The sequence below is a fragment of the Talpa europaea genome, assembly GCF_964194135.1.
Source record: "Talpa europaea genome assembly, chromosome: 2".
In the NCBI taxonomy this organism is placed as follows: domain Eukaryota; kingdom Metazoa; phylum Chordata; class Mammalia; order Eulipotyphla; family Talpidae; genus Talpa; species Talpa europaea.
The window spans coordinates 138056000-138070481 of record NC_140068.1 but is presented as its reverse complement, the minus strand read 5'-3'; the positions used below and the strand labels follow the sequence as shown (position 1 = coordinate 138070481).

The 14482-nt window shown below is 43.0% G+C and overlaps 1 protein-coding gene across 1 annotated transcript in view; it reads left to right on the top strand.

Moving 5' to 3' along the window:
- MYLK4 (myosin light chain kinase family member 4) overlaps nucleotides 1–14482 on the top strand; it is a gene marked incomplete at both ends in the record, with an annotated part of 93209 nt that overhangs the window by 5428 nt on the left and 73299 nt on the right. The gene's annotated exons all lie outside the window — the stretch shown is intronic.

Here is a 14482-nt window from a genome sequence, read left to right as displayed (position 1 = left end):
AAATGGACGAGAATGAGATGTTTATGGACTGCACGAGAACATGTTGAGGGTTATCCTAAAGCCTCATGAGCCTCTTCATAGGTGATGATTCTACAGAGAGGAATTGTTGGGCATCATTTAATAAGGTTAAAATCTAAACCGCCCCTCCCCCCCGCCCCACTCCTTGACCAGCCTTTGGAAGGCTTGTATAAAGGGAATTGATAAGGTCACCAGGCCATAGGACTGGACACTCTGTACGTGAGGAAGCAGGGCCAGGACACATTCCCAGTCTAAGGTCAACACCCAAGACCTGACATCCCAGCACTAACTGGCCCAAATCGACTCCCCTATCATGAAAAGTCCATGAAGCCAGATTATAAAAGGAAGCACCAAATTCTTTTTGAGGCACAGACTGCCCTATCTCCTGCTGCTTCTCTTAGCAGTGCATTTCAGCAAATCGCCATTTCTGTTCTCCACTCTGTCTCTGGTGAATTCTTACACCCCAATTCTTCTCTAGAAGAGGAACGACTCACAAAAATTAGAATTAAGTAGGGGATAGTAAAAAAAAAAAAAAGAGAAAAGAAGCAGTTTTTCCTTGACATTGAATGGTAGGTTTGCCAACCTCCTGGAAATGGTTAAGAGGAATGAGATTCAGATTTTTTATGTTTTTTTTTCTAACTAGAAATACTAGGTTTGAAAATAAAATCATTAAGAAATTTAAACAAAAATTTAAAAAAGCAAACAAGCATGGTTGTTCTTGGCCATCTTATAATTTGAAATTGGGCAAAAACGGAGGATTATGATATTTTGTATTCTTTTACTTCTCTCCCAGAGCAACTATCTCAGGAACTACAGGGAAGCAAGTAGTTTTGTAACACCCTAAGGAAGGGAGGAGCTGGCCAGGGAGGTGAAGCTAGAAAAGACTGAGACAAGGACTGGAAAAGGGAAGACCTGGCTGAGGAGAAGTGAAGCGAGATGGAGATCAAAAAAGGAGACCTGCCTGGAGGAGGCACATGGAGCAGAGAGACATGTGAATAAGCTGCACTTGCTTTCTGGTCCTGGACTGGGCGAAACAGATGTGGGTGAGAGACCCGTGGGGAGGATAACAATGGCAGCTTTTATCTTGGTTTTGATTTTGCTCTTTTCCTCCCAGACTTGTCTGGCTAGTTCTGACCCTTTTCTATTGGTCCCCCTCAGAAGATGCTTTAGACCTGTGGCAGCTTTTGGGCCTTGCTCTGGGCCAACCCTGTTTGGCTGGACATTTATCCACAAGGGAATGGGTAACTTTGGTTGCTTGATTTAGAAACTTTAATTCTCCATTCTTCCCCGTTCTATACTGCATACTAATTGATGCCCTTTTTGGGTCAGTGGGTTTGGAGTGGGGGGTCCTTGGGTTCACTCTGGGAAAGGTTTCACCAGAGCTTCCCTTTCACCAGCACACAGCGAGTTTCCCAGGCGAGTTTCTCCAGGAGGCAAACATGTTAGTTATATTTAAAGAGCAGGTTTATTAGAGAAAGGGACAGCAGAGTAAAATACACTTGCATAGGCACAAGCGGGCTGAAAGAGCTGCCCCGAAAGGAACAGGTTTGCTGAGAGAGGCCTGCATGGTTGCAGGCAGGCGGCCTTGAGGAGAGCTGCCTCCACTGAGGGAGGTCAGTGAAGAGAAGCCCCGGCTGGTACAGGACACAGGCAGGGAGGCTGCTGCCCTGTGGAGGGAGAGAGTTGGTGAAAGGAAGCACCTACATAGTCACAGGTGGGAAGAAAGACTGCAATCCCGTTGTGGGGGCAGTATTAATTTTTATCTTCACGGAGGGGCTCATCTTTGTGGGAGGATGGTTTGTGCCCCGGCATTCCCTATAGCAGTCTGATAGTTTCTGGGTATTGCGCCTCCTGATCTGGACATTGATACCTAAGGGTCTTGGTTTCTGTAACTGGGTTGATGGCTGAAGCTAATCCCCTCTACCCCTACCTCCTTGTGTGAGTTAGGTTCTTGACCTTGTGTTTCCTTTAAAGTTTTTCTATTCTTATCCTCCATCTCTAATTGTATTAACTTTCCTTTCCATTGAAGGTCTTACGCACTAGAGTATGTTTTGTCTTGATGTGGTGGATGGCAGAACTTATTCCGAGCGGTCAGGTTTGAGGGTTCTGGGGCACTCCTCTCCTTGCCCTCTAACAGAGGGAGAAATTTGAAAGAGACAGAGGGGGCCTCCCTGGTGGTGCAAGGGGTTAAGCGCAGCACTGTGAAGCTATCCTCAACCTCTACAGCCTGAGTTTGTTTGATCCCTGGCTGGCCAGGGAGCTACTTACATGGCGCAGCAGACCTCTCCTGTCTCTCCTGCTGCTCCTCTCAGCAGTCTATTTCAGTCAATCTGCCTGTTTTGTCCCCACTCTGTCTCTGGTGAATCCTCTCACCCCCTGCAGAACTGGCCTATACCCCAGCTCTTGTATGCATAAATAAATAAATAAATCTTAAAAAAAAAAAAAAGGAAGAAACAGAGATGTGGATGAGAGACCCTTAGGGAGGCTAGCAATGGCAACCTTTATCTTGATTTTGATTTTGCTCTTTTCTTCCAGACTTGCCTGGTCCTTTCTACCCCTCTCCTGTGGGTCCTCTCCAGAAGGTGCTTTAGACTTGTGGCAGGCTTTTGGGGCTCAGTGGTCCTGATCTGGGCCAACCCTGTTTGTCTGGGCATTTACCCATGAGGGGATGGGTAACCTAGGGTAATTGATTTGGAAAATATATTCTTTCTCTTCTCTTTATTGCACATTAATTGTGTTTAAGTTCTTGTTTATTGAAGGTCTTACGTACGTTTTGTCTTGATGTGGCAGATGGAAGAGCTCATTTAAAGCTGAATTTTTGGGGGTCCCGGGATGTCCCTCACCCTGTCTTGTAACAGTTTTTTGAGAGAGGTTTGCAAGGGAGGGAAAACATCTCTTTCTTCTCTTCATCTTAGAGTTATTAGTGGGGGCCTTGTAAATTAAACTGTTTAAAAAGAAAAATTCATTAGCTCCTGCAGGGAATAGCCACAAGGTAGGGCTTAGCGATGAATAACTCAAAGGGTTAGAACTTGTGCCTATTATAATGACTTAACAAAACAATAAATATGTAGAGAAGCAACATGATGAAAAGGAGTTTTGAGTTTCTAATGTGGCAAATTGTGGGAAGATGAATATGTGAGAGAACTGGGTTGATAACGGTCCCTTATCAGTGTTTCCAGTGATTAACTTTCTTGGTAGAGAGGGGAGTAGAGGCACCTTTTCAAATTTATGTCCTGATTTTGGGTAAAAAGTTGGTAAGCAGAGAGCTTGTCTTGTACCTAATGCTTCTCAATTGTTGAGCTCAAAATAATGCTTATACCACTGGAGCATATTTGGGTGAGGCACATTCTGCTCCCCTGTGTGTTCTAGCGCTGCCTTCCAAGCAGGTGTTAAAGGAAAATGTTACTGTCCTGCAGGGGAGGAAGAGGGAGAGGGATTGGGGAGGCAGGGAGGAGCACAGGGGACTGAGGTGATGGTGCACGGGTGTATGGGTGAAGGAAACTCTATGGGGACTACACCTGAGGGAGTGGGGGGAAGCAAATATTGTTTAAAAATGAACAATGATGTAAAAAATAAGTAAAAAGAATTTAAAAAAAGAAATGTTTTTTAAAATTTTGTAAAATGTTTTTTACAAAAATGTAAAATGTAAAAAAATGTAAAAGAAATGTTAAAAAATGTTACTAAATATGGGAATATAACATGCCACATCAACGTCAATATTAATAGAAAAACATGGCCATGTGGTCACCCTTAACACAAGCAAACTATTTTAAAATATGATGCAAATTAAACAACAACAGTGAAGTGTCTTGAGTCTCTTGATAAATGTAAAGCTTACGTTTTTTACAAAAAAGAAATACACACTTATTATGGGAAGTGGACTCAGGTCATCACTGTATGTATTCCAGCAACCTTCCCCAGCTTTCAAGATGAATATCAAGATGACACTGTGATTTCACATATAGATGTATTCTATTTCTGTCTTTATTGGTACCCAATAATGTATTTTCAGAAGGAGTAATTGTAATGGGAAAATAGTCATTAGATAATATGGAGTAAAAATCGAAAAAATGCAAAAAACTGAATTTTACGGTATAGTTCTGTTTCCATTTTATACATGTCCTTTTCTCAGATATACGAGAAAAAATAAGCAAAAGGAAAAAAATAAAGGAAAAACTTCTCCACATGATTCTTTCCATATATACATTTATGCAAATTATACATGTATACATATTTGTGCACACATCTATCTTTTTTATTCACATGGTCACACACATGGATAAAATTGAGTTATTTTACCATGAGGTGAGAATAGCACTCGACTTGGATTTCAACAATCTGGATTTGATCCCTCTCCCTCCTCCTCCCCATAAATAAATAAATAAATCATAAAAACATAAATCAGAATGTCTCTGATTTATAGTTGCCTGTTAATTTTGATTTTTAATTTATTATAATTACTTTTTTCCCTGATTGCTTATTTATTCCTCTACATTCCTCCTATAAGTGAAACCATCCGATATTTTTTTTTCTTTCTGGCTTATTTCACTGAGCATAATCCCTTCCAGCTCCAGGGACTGCACCTGAAAGGAGAAAGCATACATTGTACAAAAATGAAGAATGATGAAAAATATATATAAAATAAAAAAATCTGGATTTGAGTTGGCCACAGCATGACCTTAATTGAGCCATTTAACTTCCCAGACTCTATTTCCAAATCTGAAAGGAGAACAGCCATGTCTCCCTCACAGTCTGTGAGAATCAATGGCTCTTATAAATTCAAGAGTGTTTAGCATAGTGTCCGGACCTCTATTTTTTTGTCCTGAACCCTAACTCATTCTGTCTGAAGTTCAGAGTCTCCTCCACTAGAGAGTGATGGTAGAAAAATAAAACGATTAAGCTGTACCAGCTTTTCTAACTAAATTTAAATTTTCTCTTTGAAGCAGGATGAGTATAAATACATTTAAGCTTTATTAGAACATCACAGGAATTGAGACTGACAGAAAGCAACAAAACCGAGGCTTAGTTTTTCTCCTTTAATGCCTAACTGCCTGGTTGTTTTCAACTGGGCTTTGGCCGTTTATGTTAGGTGGATACTTCTGGAGAGGCTGTGTTCACTGGGTGACTCAAATAAGCCTGGTGTCTGGCGGACAGAAGTCAAGTGTTAGCCCACTGCAATGCCTAGGTGCAGGCATGTAACATGCCTCCTCCTATTATCACCCCTCCCCCCAGGCATCATCTTGGCTCTCCTAGTTCTACCCAAGGTACAATGGACTTTTCAAGTCCAGCTAATCCCACTGTGACGCATATCCCTTTAGTCACCACCCTCAGAGTTAGCCCCACGGCCATCTGTTCTGCCTCCTGCTCTGTCACCCGTCTCTCCTAACCCAACATCACATTCCTTTCTTTTCCTGATGTTCTCCCTGTATGCTCTGGAATCTCTGCCATCTCTGCCATCGTCCTTATTAAGTTTGTTCTACTAAATTATATGTCCCTGCTATTGTAAGACATTTCCACGGCTGTATTTTCTTACTGGTCTTCATTGACATAAAAGAGATACACTGATTTTTATTAATTTATTTCGTATACGCCCTCATGGTAAACTCTTGTTTTAGTTTCACAAGCTTTTCAATGGATACTTGGTGTCTAAAGGGAATAAACTGACCTTTGTCCCTGGTTCCTGGCACAGAGCTTCAAAAAGCTTTGGCATTTCCTGAGTGTAGGAGGAGAGCCTTCATGATGCCAATGAAGCTAGTCCCCATGCACCCCCGAGATGGCTTCTGGCTGGTCACCAGAAAGTCCAACTACATAATCTGAGGGTGGAAACTTCAGGCCACCATCTTTGGAGAGGGGAGGTCCCATGACCAGTGATTTAATTGACCCTGCCTGCACAATGAAACCCCAGTAAAATCTCTGGACACCAAGGTCTGGTGGATCTCTTGGTGGGTGAACACAGGGATGGACAGGGAGGGTGATCAATCCTGTGTCCCTGGGGAGAGGGCATGGGAGCTCAGCAAACTATAATCGTAAGTAGATATTTCAGAAAGTTCTGTGATTTGTTCTAGTGAGTTATGAGACCGGAGGGGGTCTTGGAAACCCACAACTTGGTAGCTGGTTGGATAGGAATGTGACTGACTCAGGACTTGAGGTCTGAAGTGAGGGTGGTCTGCCTTCACCCCTGGAGTCAGATCCTAATTAGGTAGTTGGCATCAGAACTGAATTGAATTCCAGACTGCCTGTGGGTGTCAGAAAATCGATGCCCGAACATTAACTTTGCCTCTTCCTTTCCAGTATGTTTATCTATTTTCTTTTCTTTTCCTTGTGCATTACACTGGCCAGTCCCAGGCATTTTTAAGTTATTGGAGAAAAGCAAGTCTCTGTGGCTGATAAAATCAAATGGAAATAACAGAAACAAAACTCTACTTCAATCCCTGATTTTAAAACACTTCTAGGAATATAAAGACATGTTAACAAGGTTATTTTATTTTTTGGACCCTGCAGCCATTATTATGCTTAATGGTTAAAACACTGACCATATTAATTCATCGTATTCTTTACCTCTCACGCCTGAACATCTTATATCTTCACCCTGCAGTGATTTCCTAGCTTTTCGCTAAGTCCTGGTGAGTATTTACTTTTCAGCTTACATAAGTCCTGTGAGCTTTTGACCTTCAGGCTGGCTTGGTGTCTTTTCCCATGTGCTTATTTGTTACCTTGTCTAACTCCTAAAACAGATGTCCAAGAGTGCTATAGTTTCTCATTTACAAGTCTGCTTTCACTCTTTCCTCCAACCTTCATCAGAGCGGGGAGTCTTCGCTGTGTGCCCTCATGTGTAGACCATGGGAATAGCTTGAATGGAATCGGGCCATGAGAACAATCAGACAGACTTAATAAAGTGCAGGCTGACCTCCTTCCTTCAAGTTCACCTGGAACATTCTGCTTCTTATGGAAAAACCATGAGGCTTTCACTTATGGAAAGTTTAGATTAAGATTTCTGCTAACATGGAGATCTTTAGAGAACTCTTTCAAGAAGAAAAAAGATGTTTTTATTGGGGAGGTGAGGATAAAACAGTTCTCTAGGGTGAATGGGGAGCAAGACAGAGCTGCTTTGGGGGAGGATGGATTTTTTGCATTGAAGAAAAAGGAGAAGGTGGAGCAGCTAATAAGATGTGTTTTTTTCTTGTTCGTCAAACTAAACTTGAAACCCATGGTTGAGAGTGCTGAAAACCCCAAGATGAAGGAGCTGTTTCAGAGAAACCCTGACTTTTGTGCTTAAATGAGCAGCTGGTTTCTTCTTTCTTGGTTAGATGACGAGGATAAAAGTGGCTAGGTCACATGGGAAAAAACTTTTTAAGAAACTTCCAAATAGTTTGTAAAATACCTGCACTATTTTACATACCCACAGACATGCATCACGAAGATTCCAGTTATTTCACGTCCTCACCAATATCCGTTCTCCTTGTCTGTCTGCTGTATTATGGCTCTTCTGGGTGTGAAATGTGATTTTGTTGTGATTTTAATCTGCATCTCCCTAACAACTGACTTTCAACATTTTTTCTCCTGTACTTATTACCCATTTGTTTATCTTCTTTGATAAGAGGTCTATTCAAATTTTTGCCCATTTAAAATGGGGTTGTCAACATATTGTGGGGTTGTAAGAGCTTGCTGTGTATTCAGGTACAAGTCCTTTATCAAACATGGGATTTGACAGTGGTTTATCCAAGTCTGTAGCTTGTCTTTTCATTTACTTAGGGCAAGTGCTCCGAATTTTGATGACATGCAAATTAACAGTTTTCCCTTCTATGGATCTCACTTGACGGTGCTTTTTGAGAGGGAGAAAATCCAACGTGATGCCAATAACAAGGTGTCCTTTCTTTGCACTTGGGTATTTGTGAACGTTGCTCTACTTTTATGTGTCAACACTCAAGAGAACTTGCCCTTCTGCAAACATCCAGAATGCTGTGTACAAATAGAACCATTAGCAATTTCTGACTCGCTTTTAATGCCAACTTGTACATGCTGTTGGCAGATCCTCTGAGTGGCTCCTTTGATAACATAATCTCTTGCTAGTTATTGGAATCCCTCAAAAAAAGTCACAATTCCATGACTCTGCAGAATGGTATTTTTCCTGAGGTTAGTTTATTTTTTTTAAAGATTTATTTATTTATGCATGCAAGAACTGGGGTAAGGCCAGAGATGTGGGGGGTGAGAGGATTCACCAGAGACAGAGTGGGGAACAGAACAGGAAGACTGACTGAAATACACTGTTGAGAGGAGCAGCAGGCGAGTCAGGAGAGGCCTGCTGTGCTATGTGGGTAGCTCCTTGGCCGGGAATCTAACTTGTGCTGCAGTGGCTGCGGATATCTTCATACGTTGTGTCTTAACCCCTTGAGCCACCAGGGAGGCCCTGAGGTTAGTTTTTGTATTTTAAGAATTATAGCTTCAAGTTTTGGTAATTCTTTTCATAAAGATGGATGCTGAAAGCAAACAAGGAACTCCCTGCCTCCCCTCCCCAAGCCAAAGCCAAAGCTAAAACTTTAAAGGTCAAATAAGCCATGCTGAAAGGCATTCACAGCTGAAGAAGGAGAAAGAGAAGGTCCCTAAGCCACCCACCTTCTGATGGCCCAAGACACTGCAGCTCTGAGGGCACCCAAATATCCTAGGGAGAGCACCCCCAGGGGACAGCAGTATGACCCTGTGTTCATTCTCCCGACCATGGAGTCAGCTGTGAAGAAGAGAGGAGGCAGCACACTCAAGGCCAAGGAGCACCAGAACAAACAGCTGTGGAGAAGTTCCATGACATTGACTTGGCCAAGGTCAACAGCTGCTAAGACATGATAGAGAGAAGATGACATGTGATTGACTGGCTCCTAACAAGGGAGCCAACAAAATCGTTGCCAAAAAATTGGGATCCTCTAGACTGAGTCCAGCTGGCTAATTCTAAAGATAATTTTTTTCATCATTAAAAAATATTTATAGGGCCTCCCTGGTGGCACAAATGGCACAGCACTGTGAAGCTATCCACAGCCTCTGCAGCACGAGTTCGATCCGCAACCAGCCAGGGAGCTACCCACATGGCTCAGCAGACCTCTCCTGTCTCACCCGCTGCTCCCCTCAGCAGTGTATTTCAGTAGATCCACGTGTTCTGCTCCCCACTCTGTCTCTGGTGAATCCTCTCATCCCCTGCACTTCTGGCCTGTACCCCAGTTCTTGTATGCATAAATAAATAAATCTTTAAAAAATATTTATAATGCCAAAGTATTAAAGGAATCTAGGAATAGTATCACTGTTTACCTTTGTCTCATTGTGAAGGTTTCCAAACATAAGATCTTCTTTAAGACATTCTGACTATTTTATGGGTGTGGATTTGGGTGCCCATGCTAGACAGACAGACTGTAACAAGTATGTACCAACTACCTGGGATTTTAATGGCTTGTCCTCTTTGTCATCAGAAGTTGGAAACAGTATGACATAGCAGAAATGGACGGCAGTGAAATTATTTTAGAAGACAAATTACATGGATTCTTTTCTTTTTTATCAAAGATTTATTTATTTATGCATACAAGAACTGGGGTACAGGCCAGAGGTGCTGAGGTGAGAGGATTCACCAGAGACAGAGTGGGGAGCAGAACAGGCAGACTGACTGAAATACACTGCCGAGGGGAACAGTGAGTGAGACAGGAGAGATTTGCTGTGCCATGTGGGTAGCTCCCAGGCTGGGGATTGAACTGGTGCTATGGAGACTATAGATAGCTTTATAGTGCCATGCTTACCCCTTTATATCACCAGGGAGCATGGATTGTTATTTTCATTGGTTTTTCTTTTCTAGGACAAATAGATACAATTGAAAACCTTCTCTCTCACTAGTAATGACAAATAATTATTGAGTACATATTGTGCATGGAACTCTCTATATGGGAAGACTTCCAAATTTTTATCTCCAACGTGGACTGCTGTCCTAAATCCAGATTTCTGTCTCCATGTCCCATTCAACTTGAATGTCTAATGGATTTGTCACAAACTGACCCTTTGACCTTTCCTCCCAGATTTGTTCCTCCACGGCCTTCTCCATCTCACTTAGAGTCAAATTTCCCCTGTAAGTGTTCAGGAAAAGAAATCAGGAGAGCCATTCTTGGCAGCTCTCTTTCTTTCACCCCCAGATTTCATCTGTCACAGTCCTATTGGCTCAAAGTAGAACAGGAAACCCTGGATGCGATTCTGGAATAGAAAAGGGAATTCAGGGGGGCACTCATAAAATCTGAATAAAGTATGGAGTTTAGTTAATAATAACATATTAGAATCTGTTCATTCATTGTGGGAAGTGGACCGACCCCATGAAGAGGTGAAAAAAGGGGAAATTGGGCCCGGAGCCTGGAGGAAGGCTTATGCCACCGTCACATGGGCTACTCGGGCTCTTTTTTGCCTCTTGCCTCCAGCTTCCACAGCCACTGCTTGTGGCCTTGCTTTCCCCCCGGTTGCAATACCCACACATGTACCATGTTAATGCAAAAAGTGCTTGGGAGCTCAAGCATGGGGCCTGTGTATGGATACCTGGGCTGAGGAGCGGGGAGTAAAGGGAAGACTAGGACATTTGGGTGCCCGTGGGGATAGGGCCTTGGTTGCTACCTGCCTGCCTCCCTGCCTGCTGGTCTGCCTGTGAGTCTGTTCCCCTGATTTTTTTTTTAAAAAAATTTATTTATTTATGTATACAAGAACTGGGGTACAGGCCAGAGATGCCAGGGGTGAGAGGATTCACCAGAGACAGAGCGGGGAGCAGAACAGGCAGATGGACTGAAATACACTGCTGAGGGGAGCAGTGGGGAGACAGGAGAGGTCTGCTGCGCCATGTAGGTCACCTCCCTGGCAGGGGATCATACTTGTACTGTATTGGCTGTGGATTGCTTCATAGTGTTGAGACTTGTGCCACCAGGAAGGACCTGGTGCCCTGGTTTGATAGGGTTAAAGGCCTGTCAAATATACTGAAAACTCCAAAATTCTCTTTTCATCTGCCTGAGTCAACAGTGTCCCTGCCCAATTTGCTATGGTTGCACAACAGCTACTTTTTCAATGTTCACCTTTTCGGTGGTGCTAAAACTATTCTAAAATAATGTATTTATTATTAAAAAGAAAAAAAGCAGCAGCAGCAGCAGCAGCAGCAAAGGAGCAGAGTCCACTGGCTTCTGGCTCATTGGAGCTTGTGGTGAGTTCGCTGGAGCTGAGAGGATGAAAAGTTCGATTCTGTGGTTTGGACAGTCTGGGTAGATAGAGGCTGTGGTTCAGTCAGTAGAAGGTCACACCGTTGTTTCCAAAGTGGAAGCTGGGTAAAACAAGGGGACTGGGAATTGACATTTCAATTATTCTGAGCCTGGGGGCATTTGTCAGCTTATCAGTATTTTTCCAACACTTAGTTCTGCTAAGAAAAACTGGTGACCTCGTCAGTTCAGTCTTTCCCTAACAATTTTGTTGAATCATTGATTTTTAAAAACACATAGTTTTGGGGCCGCCCTGGTGGCACGTGGGTTAAGTTGCAGCACTATGAAGCTATCCGCAGCCACTGCAGCACGAGTTCTATCCCCAGCTAGGGAGGAACCCACATGGCCTGGCAGACCTCTCCTGTCTCCGCTGCTCCCCTCAGCAGTGTGTTTCAGTCAGTCTGCCTGTTCTTTTCCCCACTCTGTCTCTGGTGAATCCTCTCACCCTCCACACCTCTGGCCTGTACCCCAGCTCTTGTATGCATAAATAAATAAATCTTTAAAAAACGAAACAAAACAAAAAACACATACATAGTTTTGTTTACTCTTTCTGAAGAACAAAAGTCTCTAATCCTAGAAAAAAATCCCAAATTCTACTTTTTAAAGATATTGCTATAATTCCCTATATGCTATTTAAAATATAAATATGTGTTTTTATTTTACACGGAATGCATTGAAATGCATTGAAATGCATTAAAAATAAAAACTTTAATTTTTTTTTTTTTTATTTTGGGAAAATCAGAGGGTGATAGAGGCTGGTGTGGGAGCGGGGGCGGAGGGATCAACAACTGCTCTAAAGAGCTGAAGGTTTTGTTTGGACCTTAAAGATATATGGCTTGTCTATACTACCAGTTCTATTTTCTAAGCAATGAAGATTTTATGCTGCTTGAGTAAATTAGAATTGTAACAGGGTGGTCCCCAGAAATGGGGAGTTTCCGGGTCCCCTGCCCCACCAAAAGAGGGTGTTGCTGAGCAGGGAGAGAAGAAGCTGGAGAGGAGACTGAGGAAGGAAGGAAGCAGGATGGAGCCAGAAGGAGACCTGGAGGAGGCACATGGAGTTGAGATACATGTGAAGAAACTGCACTTGCTTCTCGGTCTTGGACTGGTTGGAAAAGATGTGGGTGAGAGATGTGGGTGAGAGATGTGGGTGAGAGATGTGGGTGAGGAGGTTAACAATGGCAGCTTTTATCTTGGTTTTGATTTTGCTCTTTTCCTTCCAGACTTGTCAGTTTCTAGCCCTTTTCTGTGGATCCCCACCCATAGGTACCTTAGACATGAGGCAGGCCTTTGGCCTCAGTGGCCCTGCTTTGGGCCAACCCTGTTTGGCTGGGCATTTACCCACGAGGGGATGGGTAACTTTGGGTGCTTGATTTGGAAACTGTATTTGTCCTCTTTTCTCCATTGCACACTAATTGTATTAAAGTTCCTTCCCATTGACGATCTCATGTGCTAGAATATGTTTTGTCTTGACACGGCAGATGGTAGAACCTATTTAGACTGGGCAGTTTTGGGGTTATAGGGTGCACCTCTCCCTGCTCTGTAACAGATTCAGGCAGGATTTTTGCTTGTGGGACTTTCTTTTCTTGGCCTGGGAGAGGGACAGAATCACCTGTAAGGAGAGTTTATGAAAATCCATTCCTATCTTTTGTTCCTCCTTGATACTGTGCCTTTGACCTTCTCTAGAACTACAAACAGTTGGAGATATTACAAGTAATTTTAAAGATCAAGACCATTAAACTGCCTGAAAGTTTTCAGAAGGTCTTTCATTCTAGTTGGAAATGTTCAAAGTCAAGGTAACATGAGGTTCCTCCTCCACCACCCCAATGAACACTTGGTTCAGCTTGACACAGGAGAGGGCAGGAGGGCTGAGCATATGATCACCCCAGTCAAAGGCAGCTTTGTAATTCAAAGATCTTGCTGCAGGCATGAGAGGAAAAGGTCGAGGTGATATTTTATCCACTGGTCCCAGCCGGTCCTCTCCTTACCTGACCTCTGAAATGGATCCACTGGCTTAAAAAGCCCGGTGTCTAAAATTAAAAGTCTTCCCCATCTGGCTGAGAAGGCGACAGCTGAGCAACATGAGACAAGGACCATATTAGTTTAAATAGGGGCTCAGAGAGCCATTTGAGAGAGAGGCTGCTTCCTTTCTTAGGGGACACTTGTCTTTCCAGAAGTCTGATACTGACCAGGAGGCAAGACTTTCACCAGACAACTGAGGCTGGATTCTGTAATACTTCCCTTTATCTGCTGGAATTTATACCCGCCACCGGGAGGGTCCAAATGAGGATGTCCTCTTATAACTGGTAATTACTCTTTCAAAAAAAATTGTGAGCTCTCAAAATCTCCTTCTCTCTCTCTCTAGATTGCCTTATGACAGGTTACAGCAAACTCCAGGTAGAGCTTAGCATTTAATATTTCCTTAAAAAATTATTGCATCTTGACTTGAGCTTTTGTTTGAATTTGTTCATTGTTATGTTTCTCCCCGATCCTTCTGAGTACCATCTATGGTATCGGCATCATAGTATATTTCAGTTGTCCTTTGCCTTAAAAGTAGACAACCGTCAGCCTCCTTTCTGGTATTAATGATCCCCCCCTCCACCCCGGGCAATTGGAAATAACCCTCTAGTAATATCCCAGAATCTGTCCTACAGAGCTGAGGTTCAAAAATGTTTGCATTTCCATGTTTGTGGATGTCAGCACTTTAAGGGGTGAAGCAGAATGTTGACCAGCATTGGATTTTAAATAATTGGGAACTCAAGGGTATCCCTTTACTGAGTGAGCTCAGAAAATGAAAGATAAAGCTTGGTGGAAATGATTGCAGACAATTTTCAGTTGAGAAACAGCTGAAAGAAGCCATTTTCAGAAAATCCCTGGCAGGAGGCCTGAAGCATTGGCCATGAGAAGCTGCCCCAGGTTCCATTACTTTCTCTCTCTGCCAACCCCCAGCCCCCAGCCCATCACTAAGTGATATCTAGATATGAATGTGGGGGGGCTTTCTAGTATGATCCAGGAGGGTTATGTGTCTTAATTTGTCAGGAAAGTATTTCAAGGAAAGCACAAAGATTTGAACACCTTGGTACTTAGCCACGGCAAAGATGCAAACAAGGGTATCTTCTCCACAGGACTTTGTAAGATGTAAACAGCTCTCCTTGGTGGAGACCACCACCCCCGCAGAAGGGGGAAAAGTTGCCAGATCAGAGAATTCCAAATAC